This window comes from Acromyrmex echinatior, chromosome 18, assembly GCF_024713525.1.
Source record: "Acromyrmex echinatior isolate Ae372 chromosome 18, ASM2471352v2, whole genome shotgun sequence".
NCBI classification, from domain to species: Eukaryota; Metazoa; Arthropoda; class Insecta; order Hymenoptera; family Formicidae; genus Acromyrmex; species Acromyrmex echinatior.
Window position 1 is genome coordinate 3,662,101 of NC_141869.1, and position 15,583 is coordinate 3,677,683.

At 37.6% G+C, this 15,583-nt stretch overlaps 2 protein-coding genes across 6 annotated transcripts in view; one reads left to right on the forward strand and one right to left on the reverse strand.

Moving 5' to 3' along the window:
• The window catches only part of Pdk1 (Phosphoinositide-dependent kinase 1), a 384,329-nt gene that overhangs the window by 351,924 nt on the left and 16,822 nt on the right, over positions 1–15,583 (reverse strand). The gene's annotated exons all lie outside the window — the stretch shown is intronic.
• LOC105144911 (uncharacterized) overlaps positions 1–15,583 on the forward strand; it is a 37,623-nt gene that overhangs the window by 17,554 nt on the left and 4,486 nt on the right. Inside the window, exons 1-3 of one of the 5 annotated variants that reach the window (XR_015548091.1) lie at positions 2,046–5,479; positions 7,637–12,318; positions 12,544–14,948. The exons of 2 other annotated variants lie outside the window; for them this stretch is intronic. The gene's annotated coding sequence lies outside the window, so the exon portion shown is untranslated. Of the gene's footprint in view, positions 1–2,045; positions 5,480–7,636; positions 14,949–15,583 lie in introns of those variants that run through there. 2 more of the 5 variants (XR_015548090.1, XR_015548089.1) reach the window with 2 other exon arrangements.

Consider the following 15,583-nt stretch of genomic DNA (forward strand, 5'->3'; position numbering starts at 1 on the left):
CCAAAGGGAAATTGCCAGGCAAAATTGGAACGAGCACGGGGAAAATGAAGCGTGAAAGGGGAGTTAGTCGAAAACATCAGGAATGTCCGACGACTAGAAAGGAAATCAAATTTGCTTATGAATGGTTAGCGATTAGGACTAATGTTCCCTGATTCAGGCCACGGTATTGTCAAATCTGTTCAAACGTATCATTGTGATTAAATGATAGGATGGATTCCCAAGCCAAGTCCTATATTCACACAGAGATTGACGAAGAGGAAAACAATGAAGCTCAATATACCACGGAAAGATTACAGAAGATTATGCTATATATATTTAAGCGATCTCGAGATATAACTTTTTAAAGTTTTTTCCCGATCAACTTATTACGTATCGATCGCGTCTAGCGTTGAGAAAAGGTAGCCACCGGGATTGCCTATAAAAGCCAAACCACAACGGACGGGCGGACGGAAGGGGACGGATCCCGTAAGTACACACAATAATCGATCTATCGAGGATAGAAGACCCGACGGAAGGGTAGTCCCGCCAGCCTCCGCTTATTTTTCTAAAGCACACACGTGACCGCGTAACCCAGCATACGTCGCATTTGAATACTCAAATTTGTCGCCAATAAAAAAAAACTGTACGGTGCACAGAGGGGTTACGGAGAAGCCTCGGTTAAATCCAAAATTATGATTCCGTGTGCATTCTCGCGTGTGCCATCCTTTGAATAGCACGCGAGATACAAATGCCGAGCAGATTACTCGCGCGTGTGCCACGTGTCACTTCTAAGAATACAGATTTCGCACTTAGCCATCGTAAATCCATCCCTCTTCGCTGTACCGCACCACCGACGTGGTGCACCATCTCCTACACGAGGAGTACGCCGCGCTAATAATATTCGCACGACGGTAATAATAATTCCGTGGGATTTGCAACGATGATTGCGAGCGAGTTTACTGCCGACTCGCGCGCCTCCGAGAGATAAATTTACCTGTCTGGAGAAAATGGACTTAACCCTTAATAAAATTGCATCTCACGTGTTTTACCTCCCGCGATATTTCCACTGTAGATCATCCGCCGTTTCGCCGGCGAATTAGCACGTCCAAGCTGCCGTGCCGCTGTTTCCCACATGGGTCTGTAAATCTATATAACACGGTACATACGAGTGAGAAGCGTATAATCGGACCTAGAACACAATAGATCTCGTTCCGCTGCGCACCCGACATTTCATCTTCCTTTCTTCCACCGCGGAGCATTATCATCGCGGTATCATTTTCCGTCACTTCATGGATCCGCCGCTCTATGATGATCCCCTTCGGGCTAAGCTAGAATTGTCGGGAATCCGAAACTATAATAACAGAGTAAACCCTATGATGATTTGATAACCCAACCGCCCGCTTCCGAATAATGATACACTTTATGTCCATCGAATTTATCGTCGTGAGTATCTGATTGTATCTTTAACAATCTTAACACTCTCTCAATCTCATTCTAACTCAGAGTGAGGACACGTGTTCATCAAGGTCCAAGAAATGAAGCGTGTACTGTCAAAGCATCACGCTGAATAGTCGCCATCAGTCTCTGAGACTGATGACATCGATGAGGAAATCGGTGGTGAACGATACCGAAATCTCAGCAGAGTATCTATCTTCGTGACCCTACGAGGAAAGGGTCGCGAGGAGAACGACACCGACGGAGGGGGTCTAATGACCCTTGGCCACAGGACAAAAACTTAGGCATTATCTCCGGTGAGCCCTTCCATTTAACGACGAATTCACTTACACGATCGTGTCCAGGTGTTCCCGAAAATGCGGTTTCGAAGCCATATATTAGAGCGTGATGTTTTCGTAACTGTGAATGACGAAGATGACTGTGTTCCGTTAAAATTGCTAAGTGCTACCTAAGTTAGAAAAATTTATTTTCAGAAGTTGATTGATAATTGTATACGTGTTTCTTACTTGCTTTTTTCTCTTCACAAAGAAGAAACGTATGTAAAAGGACTGAGAAATAACTAAAAATTATCTCTCGTAATGATTGCAATATATATATATATATATATATATATATATATATATATATTCTTTTTTTTTAATTTGGGAACATGACATACTCACTATTTGATTATTAAGTACATAAAAGGACGGTTCCAAAATATTTAAAAATTGCACTAAATACACACACAGATCTAAAAATAATTTTACGGAATCATCAAAATAATTATATAGTATGCTCAAACTGATTGTTCAAATATTAAATTTTTGCAATATGCCATTAACGCTTAACGTTCCAATTATTTTAGTCTAATAAAATTATTTCCAGATCTATATATTGTTTATAAAAAATTTTAGATACTTCAGCAACCATTTTCCCCACAATTAAAAATTAAAAGAAAAAAAGAAAGATAAAGATATCGAATTTTTTTTATCAAAAAACGTATTGTATAATCTAAAAGTGTTTCTCATAATCAAACAATGTAATCACTCCTTTAGTGCATTTAGATTAAGTTAAAAAAAAAACTGATGTGTTGACACCGTACAAGAAACGTTAAGATCGAAATTTCTTCGAGAACAATAATGTCTTGAATCCTCGCGCTTCATCGTCCGCGAGATAGGTATCCAAGTTACGGAGATGTTCGCGATCACAGCCGAGTCACCTAATTCTCCAGGAGATTCGAGAGATCGCGCGGTCGTTACCGTTGATTACCGTCGTTACCATCAAATTACCGGACTCGAGCGCAACGAAATCGTCCGCCAGCATGTGGGTGCGAAGCAAGCGAAAAAAAAAAGTCACTATAGCAGAATACGGACGGCAGGAGAAGTGGGCAGAGGTGGTGCAGAGTAGGAGGCAGGCGGCGGCGTCGTAGTACGCGAGATCTCGTTAAAAGTGTCCTCTAGCTGCTGACCTTCTGCGCGCGTTTCCAGGGCGAGTTCGGATAACGGGCGATGTTCCGATGGGAGAGGGAGGAAAAAAAGAGAGGAAAAATATAACGGCCAAGGGAAAAGGAATTAGAAGGCGGTTGATCGTTCATTAAGCAACTCGGCGAAACCTTAAAAGCTCGATTACCGGGCTTTATCGCGTCGTAGGCTGACCACGGGCTACGGCAATAATATTCAGTCAATGGAAAACAGATTTTATGTTCAATTATGAGGATGTACGGCGGATGGCAGTGGCTCCAGGTTGGGACGTAGCGGCAAAATATGATCCAGTGCCCACTATCGGGATGTATATGGATCATCGAGGGTTTAGTGGGCCCTAAAAATCCCAATTTAGATTTTACGAACGTCTCGGCGCCGAGGTCCGCGATTTGCCAATTGCGTCGGCGGTGACATTTCTATCCACTCCACGGAAAGTAGTCGAAATCATGATGCTTTTACGCGATGATTTTATGTTACTATATCCTGCACGTTTATGATCTATTGGACCGCGGGGTGCCGAGTCTGCACGAGAATTACGCGTGCGTTAGGATAATCCTAGATTAACCACACTTCCCATTAACTTTTACCGTGGGTCGTCATATCTATTATGAATTATCCTAGAAATATAAGTCGCCGCGGGTGTGATATCTAAGTAAAATTTACGCTCGGATTATTTCTCGCTCGTTCATGTTACGTATTTCAGCGAATTTTTCATGCGCAAAGGAAGGAGAAAGAGAGAAAGTTCGGTAACCTTAGGCTAGGCAACGCGGCTCTCCTGCGGAATACGTAAAAACGTTTCTTTTCGTTCGCAACACTCAAGGCGTAATAATGAAGGCCGAGTTCGCTCGTCGAAAAAAGTGCGAAATGCAAGTAACTCGGGCCATTCATAGACTCGTATTGCAGTGGAATAGACGGCTCGAAAGCGCCCAGTACTAGAAGAGCGCGAATCTAACCAACCAACCAACCAACCGACCGACCGACCGACCGACCAACCCCTCCGCCCACGTCAGGCTAGGAGGTGGCGTAATACTCGAGGAGGAGAACCGTGTGTATCGACCACTGACGTCATTCATCCCCACTAAACTACGTCACGTATACCCTGCTGCTTCGCCGTCGGCGAGGCAGTGATGGTAGTGGTGGTTGACGCAGTGCCGTAGCGAGTTTCTGAAACGGGGTTGTACAGGGTGTAGGGTGGGGATTTAGGATCTTAAACCGAGCGATGATCACCCGCGCTTTTATTGCGGGCTCACAGTACGTTTACTATAAACCCGATTATTCGTGTGATTTGACAGACATCAATTTTTACTTATGCCACATGCGACGAGAGATAGAAAGCTCAGCGAAAATCCGATGGCGAAAATCCGACAGTTATATGAAATCATGCATTAACGCCTTTGGGTTGGCTGACGGGATTATGCTATTCGTCGTTTTATCGCGTCAGAATTTCGCCAGAGAAGTTCGTTTCAATGGTCTTTTTTAAGGATAGTAAACTCGTGGAGAGTGACGAGTCGTACGACAGTTGCACGTATCATATGATGCTCCGCTGTTCGTTGCAACATGACGGTGATATAACCACGGGACATATGCTTGTACGAGAACCTGTACTTGCAGATGCAACGTTTCAGTACAAAGAGAGACGTATGTTTGCCTTAATAACGCGATTGTGTGCCGTAATAGAGACGCTACAAATGATATGGCTCGCGTTCCAGGAGAAATCCAATTTAGGAAAGCAATTGTTACATCCACTTTCGCGAGATACCAGTGGAACGTGTAAAATAATAAAAAGTTTCTATATAACGACGCATGAAAAGTTTTATATATAAATTAACGCGTGTACTTGATGTCTTATCCTCGGAGAGATAATTTCTCTGATCTCCCTGAGCAAAGTCTCCTTTGATAAATCGCGCAGTCGTTCTCAGAGAATTTATTCATACTTAAGTGAATATATAAGTCTTGATAATAACAAAGATAAGGGTTAAGAATGTCGGAGGTGCGGGAGGTGCGGGAGGTGCGAGAGCACCACGATACCACGGCCCTGAACCCGAGGGAGCTTGAGTGCAAAAGTATTGATCGACTTCATCCCCACTCGCGTCTACCCCCACCGCGTTTCGTCGTCGTCGTCGTACCTTCCCGCCGTAGTTTCTCTCCGCACTTTACCACCCTTCGTCGCCCTTTCCCGCCCTTTCTGGCGCACGCGAGAGGAAGAAGGACAGACACAAGCGCAGCCGCGAGGGAACCGGAGGGAGGAGAGGAGTGACTCGACTTGACGAGGGGGCGAGCGCGGGAAAATTCGCCCTCCATTTTTCTCGCAGGACAGCAACACCGACGCGAACCCTTCTCCGATGCAAGGAAAGGGCTGGGTTCTCTTTTGTTTCTCCTCGCTTCGTTTGTTTTGCTCATTATCCGTCTCTCAGATCGTCGATATTCCATTACGTCCGGCGGCTTCCGAGAGAAAACAATTAAGACGCGGCTGGTGTATGAATCTTCGCGCTTTTTATCGTTCAAATCGAATCGAACGCCGATGAAAAGTGGCAAATATCTAGTTTAAACGTAGCAGAAACGAGACACGGAAGAAAATATGCGTACGTGAGATATCTAATATTGTATTTGCCTCTGTAATCGAAAGTTCGTTGTGATATCTTATAAATTTTATGAAATCATTTCCCTAAGAAGTTTAATCAATAGCTTTCTAATAATTTTTAATACGTAACATTGTTTTTTACCTTTCAGGAGCATCAAATTATAACTTCTTTAATGAGTAAATAGTAATTAACACATTATCAGTCACCGTTTCAAAGCGGATGTTCCCTAAGTATTACAGTTTCCTTTCAAGTTACGTCTCTCAATAAACCGAAGTGACGCTTATCAAGATGATATGATACGGATAAATAGACGCTAGCAGATATTTCAGTGACAGGCGACAACTTCATTATCGCGGACCGTGTCGTTATAAATCGCCACAGTAATCTACGAGGCAATTCGCTTTGTGGACCGTTCTTCCCGTTAGAGCTCATTAGTAATCGTTGAATCCACATAGTTCACCCTTATTACATTGTAAATGTACTACCCGGAACGACACGTGAACTACATGCGACACGTGTCGCAATGCCGTGATGGCGCGGTTCCGCTTGATTTCCTCCACTTCTATCGTATGTTTTTTTTCCCCCCTCGTTCCTAATTACCGCGATTTAAGTGTCCTCATATCACGCAACGCATCGCTCAGTGCGTTTGCGCGAATGCACCTAGCGGCATCATGAAAGAGACGCGCGCACACGAGCTTAACGAGCGAATTTTGTTTATTTATTCTAGTGTGTAAAAATCGAGATGTCCGGTGTGCGATAAGCGTTAAATAGATATTGAAGCATGGATCATCGGTAATCGATCGCGCTAAGAATAATGGGAAAGCTTCATGAATAAACGGAGCGATTTCCGAGTTGCAGGAGCTCGAAATGTGTTCGCTTGCATATTCACGCAGCGTATATTACAACATTTCTTGATCGCGATAATGTGACGCCGGGCGCTATCACATCGGCGAGTGCATTATTCAAAAGTACCTGCATACAAAGCTACGATGCATCCCGACCTAGGTCTCCCTCCTGATACACCGTCGCTCTTTATAATGCGGCATGTTATTATTTATTGTATTACATTACGGCGCGTTGTATCCCTTGTGCGTTATTAATACCCGGATCGAGCTGACCCGCCGCCATATTAGCAGAGAGAAGGGAAGGGAGAAAGTCGGGGACACAGAATTGAAAACTGGGAAACTGATACGCATTTTGCAAATGTTTTCAATGAATTTTGCATCACAATCTCGGCGAAGCAAAAGAATCACCAAGACATTCTGTTATATGCGAATATTTCTACAAGACTAGGCTGGATTGGAAAAGTTACTTTATAAAAATAATTCTTTACTGTTTTTTTTTTCGAAAAATACATTTACTGGTTACTAATTTGTTACTGTTACTCAAAAATTCAAAAATAACAAGTCGTATAATTTATTTTTTCACCGAATTTTGATGACCTTTTCTTTAGAATTAGCATCCAATTATTCATTGCTAATTGATCAGTTCAACACGAGATTTCATAGAAATTATTGTTAATTGTAACACGGTCAAACCCTTGTTATAATTACTAATATTCCCTTCTTTTAAAATTCGCTTGTGCACGTACACATATATATGTACGAAACAAAAATAACGATTGTATTCATTACGCTGAAAAAAATTTCTAATTGGAAATGAATGAAGCAGAAGATTCTGAACATATCAATTAGAATTTTGATTATCTCTCAGCTAGAATTAAGTATAATTCAACCAAAAAATTCTGATTTTTCATTTTTGATCAGAATTCCAATTAATGCAATCAGACTCTTTTTCCATCATTATCCAAAAAATGTAACTAGGTAACTACATTACTATTAATAAAAAATATGTTACCAAACATGTTACTAAAAAAAGAATTGCAACAATAACGCGTTACTTCCCAATCTTGATCGTATTACTTATAATTCTGGAACGCATAAAAAAATATTTTTCCAAACTATATCACTATTACTTGACGAGAAAATATATTATGCAAAAAACAATTAAAAGGTTAACATATTGATTGTTAATATTTCTCTCAGTTGATAAGAATACTTTCATTAATAAATCATATATGTTATTTGTATAGTGTTTTTCCATGTAATAACTGTGATAATTCGCAAAGTAAATCGTATCATGTTATTTGTCATACAGAATGAGAAAAGAGCGAGGAAAAGAACCAAGAGGGCAGAGAAATGCTTTCGTCCCTCAGATGAAATATTTCCGATGACTCGTGCAAAAGCGGACAGTGCGGCACGAAGTAGAATGAAGTGGAACAGCACTTCATCGCGGGTGGATGGATCGACGAAGCTATAACAGTAACCATAACAATGGAACCTGGAGGGTATCTACGATTTCGGGGTATCGTTTTTTTCCGCGTGCGTAAGGACAGTAGAAAAGAGCCATCGTCAGAGAAGCAACCATACACAACTACACAAACACATCCGTGAGGCGTGTCGTGAGTGACGTCTAATATTATCTGACGAAATCCTTATAATATCGGAATAAAATCAAAATTGCGTTGGAATCGAATGTTAAGATTTATTACTCGAGTAAGTCATCCAGGACATGAGCGTATCCAGAGAGGAAAGGAGATTCAACCCTACTCCCGAAAAAAATTGTCGCACAATTCAATTTATAAATGATCTTCTTTACCTCGCATTCCTCATTTTTTTACTTAACTTTGATTTAATATCACATTTTTATTAATATTCAGTAACGTTTCTTATACAAGAGATCTTTCTGTCCTTTTCATTTAATTTCTTTCTCTATCAAACTTCATTATGAATATTTTATATGCAATAATAATGGCAATATTAAAGAACTACTTCGTTTTCATAATAATAAAATTTCGCCTGTATTTTCATCAAGAAAAAAAAAACAATATTAAACAAACAATCTTTCCAAAAAAAATAAAAGTTTTTATAAAACTTAATATTTTCTCAGTGAAAATCAGAAATAAGGAGAAAACATTCTAAACTCTCTATCTGAAAAAATAATTCATTAACAAAAAAAATTGTTTATGTGATAATAGAATTGATAAAATCCTATTATCCTTCCGTGAGAAAATTTTAGATACGCCCATGAACACCTTATAAATTTGCTAAATACATACATTGTTAAATCTATAGTGTCAAATTTAACCTAATGTGAGTCGCCACTGCTACTATTAAATTGTATCGTTATTTTATACTAAAACGATAATTAAGTTTTACACTATATTGTATCAATTTAACATTATATGTCAAATTGACAATGCATAGTGTCAAATATAGTATAAAATAACGATACAATTGAGTAAAAGCAGTGGCGACTCACATTAAGTTAAATTTAATACTATAGATTTAACAATGTATAAATGCTAATATCTATACACATTATTATACCTAGCACAAATTTTCACAATTTGAAAAAGTGTATTTATCTTTATCTAAACACGAAAAAAAAGATTAGCTACACAGCTAAAAATTAAGTTTAACAGCTAATTCAGTAGCATTATATAGATATGAATACCTAACGTCGTGTCTGCGAGGTCTAATTTCCATTAGTTGTGAGGCCTAAATATTTATCATTGTAACAGACAAGCATTTCACTATTATGTATTGATCATTGCAACAAACGTTTTCTGTGTAGCAAACAATTTGGTAGCAAGTACAGTTTTAGCAAACCATATTCTATGTGTAGAGACAATTTTCTTTTACACGGACATTTTTTTTACATATCCGATAATTATGACAATTAACTTCATGTTATTAAATTGATCTGTAACAGGCATGCATACTTTGCTATTACGTCCTTATACTAGCTACAGTAACAATGCCTCTGTATGTATCAGCAAATTTCATAACTATAATAGCTAATGCAATTTCAGCTAATTAGAATTAGCTATAACCAGAAATATTTGTTTTCCCATGAAGGAAGTAGACACTATTATCAATCCTTATTCACTTGTAAATCACCAAAAAGAATAATGAAAATTGAGATATAATGTTATTAGAGTATCTAGAATCATTTCACATTTACATTAAAAAGTAATTACGTCAAAAAAAAATCTCACGTGATTAATGTAGGATTAAGATTCATTATTACGTTCTCCGCAATAAGAAGAACTCATGCGATTAACTTTAAGTATGGATGTGTACATATCGCGAGATAAATAGCTCGTCGAAAACCATAACGTACGAATCGTCGAGAAGTTTCGCGGACGTTTTCGTAAATTTCCTAAATTTCCCGGCGTGAAATATACCCTTTTTGCCGTATCTACGGCTCTGAACAGCTTTAATTTCGTTAAGAGCACTCGTGAGGCACCGATAAATTCCCGCGGCACCCTGTAAACTTTTAAAAAGAATTTTGAGGGGGGGGGAGAGTCTGACCCTCTTGTGGATCAGCAGCTGATGTAGAGCGACGCGAAAACAACGTTCTCGCCTCTTTCTTCTCAGTAAAAATAGAGAAGATTTGGTCACGTGCGAAACGTCGATCAGTCCGTCACGTCGAAGAGGAACGAGAAATGAAAATTGGTCCGTGACTACTTAGACACGAACGTGTGTGTGTGTGTGTGTGTGTGTGTGTGTGTGTGTGTGTGTGTGTGTGTGTGTGTGTGTGTCGCATTCATTTTTAGAAAGTATTAAAAAAATATAATTTCAATAATAAAATCATATATATAATTTTAACTTTGAGTGCGAGAATCATTCCTACACTGTTAAAATGTATAATGTCGAATCATAGGTACTCAGTTTGAGCTATTATTTCCTAATTTTTATAGATCGCTACTACTTCTATTCAATATGTCATTGATTTTACTACCACAATGTAGTTAAACAATTTAACTCAAGAAAATGTATTTGACTTTAAAATTTAATTTATTATTTATTAAATGAATACATAACAAGAAAGGAAAGAAAACCTTTAACAAAATTGGATCTTAAGTGCTTTAAATAATTTTGTGTGAATTTATATACTATCTGTGCAGTCATTTAAATTGCGCGCCGAATTGAATCTTCGATCTTCGAAACACAAACAGATTGAATTACAGTAACAATAAAATTATTTACATATTTTAATGTTATCCAGCATTACTGAGATCTTTATGATACTATGATCAAATCAGTAAATTGCTAAGCAATTTAAATTTATAATATTACTACTGTAATTCAATCGGTTTAAGACCGAAAAATAAATTCAGCAAGCAATTTAAATGACGTAGTATATGAATTCACACAGAATTCTTTAAAGCACCTAAAATCCAGCTTCGACCATTAAAGGCTTTCTTTCCTTTCTTGTTGTTCACATATATGGTCCTAGAAATTCTTTGCTAAATATATTAGGTGTTGGAATTAATTCGTAGCGTTTTACAAGTGATGGGAAGTACTTTCATTAATGTATTTTTTAATGCTCATGTGAAATAAATAACATTCTTTCATTAAAAAACGCTACGAATTAATTCCAACACCTAATATATGTTAATATGGGCATAGTTTACTTTGAAACTAATCACAGAAATGGATTGATTTATATTTTAACACACATGGAAGTTAAAAAAATAAAATTTTATTTATTGTAATATAATAGGAAAGACCTACCATTGCTCTTTTGATACATTACAATGTATTAGAGATGTAGCAGTATATTAAAGAGTTTGATCAATTTTGTCAAAATCTTACAAGAGAGAAATGTTTATAACTGCCTCTCTGCATATATACTATCTCATTTTAAAGTATAAGTTAAAGTGATTTACTTCGGAATAAATTCAGTTATTGGTAGAAATGGAAAAAAATATACAAGAAAAATAATCGTATGCTTTATCAATGAAAATTATTCTCATCCTCTGTAAAACGTTAATAATTAACATTGTGTTAACACTTTAATTATTTTCCTACATCACACTTATATTTTATTTTACAAGTAATACCTATATTTCTCTTTCAAATGATTTTGACAAAATCGCTCGTGGTCAGATTTCTATTGTAGGATCTTCATATCCATACAAAAGTTATGCCAAACAAGAAAAATAAATAAGTATATAATACGTTGCGCTAAACCGAATCGTTTAACAAGAACAAACAAATAGTTTCACGAAGGAATTGCGAAACGTCTCTACCTTCGTATGGGCAAAACTGTAAAAGCGGTGAAATGTAAAGTGAAGAGAGCGGAATAAAATGCGAGCGAAAATGAAGAGAGACGCACACTGCTACCACTTCGATAGGATCATTAAAATTAACGAGCGTGTTCCAGCTCCTTGAAAGTGTCGCGTGCTTCTCTTTTTCTCGTACACCAAACGGCCATTCGTACGGCAAGTAAGTCATTTTCGGGGACGCAGGGTATATGTTGAGCGAGGCAGGGAGAGTAATGTCGCATCGATGATATCAAGATTGTTAAATCCGGCATTTTCAAAGATTATAGATACAATCTCGGATACAATTCATACAATGTGAACTTCATGACATGCGATTTTATACAAGTAGGCTGGTAAACACATATGCGCAAATACCGTAACATCGAAACGCTGGAAGTGCACCGTCACTGAGAATGTTAATTCGATGCAACGTCCAGGTATGCGTCAACATTGAAACAACGCGGTACAACGCGTTTCCTACAAAGTGTCGACTTCCCGCGGAATGCCTTAGAGCTATAATCTTGCTGCAGTTTATGTAACGAACAGAAATCATCTATTATAGCGTGTTATATAGTCGCATCGAAGTTTAATAATCTGTACGCGACCTCCTTGAAACGCAATTCGTATGCGTGAATACGTTTAGTCAAATCTCTTCATTCAACGCACACGAACAGTAACGCATAAAGAACAATATAATTTATATTGTTCGTTAACCTTTAAGTAGGTAAGTGATTTAATGATACGCAAGTTAATAGGCAAGGCGCTCAAAATATCTCAACAATTTTTTTTATTTTATAATTATATTCTTTATTATAATAGTGTATTATGTTATATAGTTAAATTTATATTATGAGATTTATATTATACTTATGAGATAAAGAAATGTAAAAATGAAAAAACTTTACGATTTCTGAGCACCTGGGCAATACCTTTTATTTTCCTTTTCCAGAACAGTGTTCTAAAGAAAACTATATCTGAGGTGCTGTGGCCATCCCATCTATTCACTTAAAGGTTAAAAATTCCGGCGCTTTACTGGGGCATTCTCATAACGCGTACTGCTTTCGCAATATCAATAAAAGCAGAGTCTTTTCGCGGTAGCGTACTTTAGATACGGTAAAATCGCATTGAATTGTGAGTACAGTAGAGATTACAATGACTCACAATTATTTTACACAAACGCGAGATTCCTTGCGGTACTCAAAGTAGTTTACTGCAAGAAATTTATAATGCATCTATCGAAAATAATAATACACAAAAAGAAAATAATTGTTGAAGTAAAAATTTAGTTGAATACAGATTTGAAAATAATTTTGTTGAACTATCAAAATAATTATGTTGGACGCCCAAATATTAATAATGCTGCAAACAATTTTGATAATTTAGCAATTATTTTGAGCATTCTATATAATTATTTTAATAATCCAACAAAATTATTTTCAGAACTGTATCTGTAGCTAAAATTTTAGATTAGCAAAATTATTTCTTCAGTACATAAATCGCATTTTCGAATTAGGTTTTTGGGGTCAATACGAAACACCCTTCGTGTAGCCAACTGATTTTTATCACCGCGTATGTTGCACCAATTTCTTATAATATTTATAGATGGGGTTGGAGCTGTGTTCTCTCAAAAACCTAACGATCCATACGCGTAAAACGAGACTGTCGAGTTGCCCCTACGTCAGTTGGAAATCCCCACAAATTAGGGTGCACGCAACCGAAGAGAATATATGTGCACATATGAGAGTAGACACACATTAAAAAAACATTTTGTATTTGTGTTAAAAAAAAGTCGATTCAAGTCCTAATCAAAATTTTGTGTTAAGTTGACATTCAATATTTCTTAATGTTAAAATAATACAATTAGATATGAGCAAATGAACAAATAATAAAAATGTTTTTTAAAATGTAAATTTTAAGATAAATGAATAAAATGTATTAATTAATTTAATTTATGTATTAATTAATTTTTTATTATAAATATTAATTTTAATAAAGAAATATGATTGCTTACAAATTGTCAATGTTAAGCTTTTTGTGTTAATTTTTTATGTAATATGTATGTTACTTTCTAACATATTTATCATGTGTTAGATTTAATAAAAATTTTCCAATATATCAGATCGCGATGAGAAACGGCTGTATTATGGGAAAAGGTCCATTTTTATAAGCGTATTACATACACGCATTTTTATCTTTATTCCTAAAAATTATTTATATCCTACTCACGAGTTCGAATTATCGATTCGACGTTCGGGTCCGAGAACATCTGAACTACATCTTTTTCCTTCGTAAGGTTTATGTTAAAAAAATGACAAAGGGAATTATGGCGGCAAATGCCATATGTGACTATCTGAAATGACCTTTCATGAACTTACGATATCTCAAGAAAAATTAAGGCACGCACACAAATGTACGAGCGAAGAACAGAGAACGTGATATTTATATTTAGTATTTATTAAAAGCGAAATTGGACACTAACTGTCCATAACGAGAACCAAACTCTCCATTAATTCTGTAGCTGCACTTTAAAAAATATCGATATGGATTTAACGCATCATGCGATATCTAAAAAATACTATGTTGATGGTTAATACTAATTAACAACACAATGAAAATTACATAGACATGTACAATGTTAAATCTATATCAATATTTTTTAGAGTTTTTCGTTCATCGCGACGTCGCTTCTTTGCGAGTTAAATACATAAAGAATACAATTCATCTGTAATTCCAACAAAAGAAGAACACATTCTCTCGTATCTGACGTTCGATTCTGCAGATTTAGAGATGATTTATAATAGCTTCAGCGTTGCTACAATTCCTAAATTATCGAGAGTAAGATCTTCGTGAACCGATGTTGAAAAAAAATCACGACATAATTGTATCACGCACTCGTGAATACGTTCACAAATTTAGCAAATCGAGAGACGGCATCTAAAATTCCGAAAATATAAATTTCAATCTTTACATTTCAAATATGGGGTAAAAGAGACGATAAATATCGATTCGAAGGCAATTTAATCGCGAAGATGGAAGAGGAGAGAATCGCGACGTTAAAGGGCCACCGGGACTGTTTCTTTCAGCGATTCGACACAAAGCATTGTTCATTCCATGCAGCTAAAAGCATTTCAAAGCGAGGGCAAAACGCACGCGAAGGGAAGCGCCCAGTGTATGTAGGTTAAAATTCTGTTGATGTACAGCTCACACGTGAAATCACCTTTTCCTTCATCCATGTAACGTTATCTTCCCTCTTTTCTCTTTACACGCGCGGTCCTCTCGTTTCTTTTCTTTCTTTCTTTCTTTTTTTACATCATCGGCTTCTCGTGCCTCTGAAACGACGGGAACCAAATGGTGGGGTTAATGTGAGCACACGCCACGGGGTGTCGACCAATTTCCGGGTTCAACTAATGCACTTATCAGACGGCCAGAAAGGATCTTGAGAGGAAGGTCTGAGGGGAGGAAAAATAATTGAGACGTCCCTCTCTCGTCACGGTCAGAGAAAGCGACGCGATTGGAAGGAAGGAGCAGCGCGGTAAAAAGTAAAACGAATTTTAACCTTCTATAATCACGAGCGTACGCATCCTAATTCGGCGATGAGAAACGCCCAACAGAGATTGCTGACGGATCAACAGAGAGTTGCGAACTCTCGTCCTGATAATTGGAAAGTATCCAGTGGAGATGACACCCCCGGTGGCATTCCCTTCACTCTCGAACAACCTCAGCCGCGAATTAACCTTTCGTTCGTGCCGTAACGCGTTCGTAAATTTCGGCCCTAATTCCTCTTTTTACTTACCCTCTTTTTACGTTAAAAATGTGCAACTCGCGTTTCACGCGAAAGTCAAAATAAAGCGTTCGTGAAACTCAGGACGGGATCGAGCTACCGCTTAATGAATTAGCCAGTCATAACTACGGGACATTTGGCTGACGCACCTGTCATCGCGGCGATCGTCAAAGAGGCTTCGGTCCATTTAATTGAGTCCTTAGTGAAG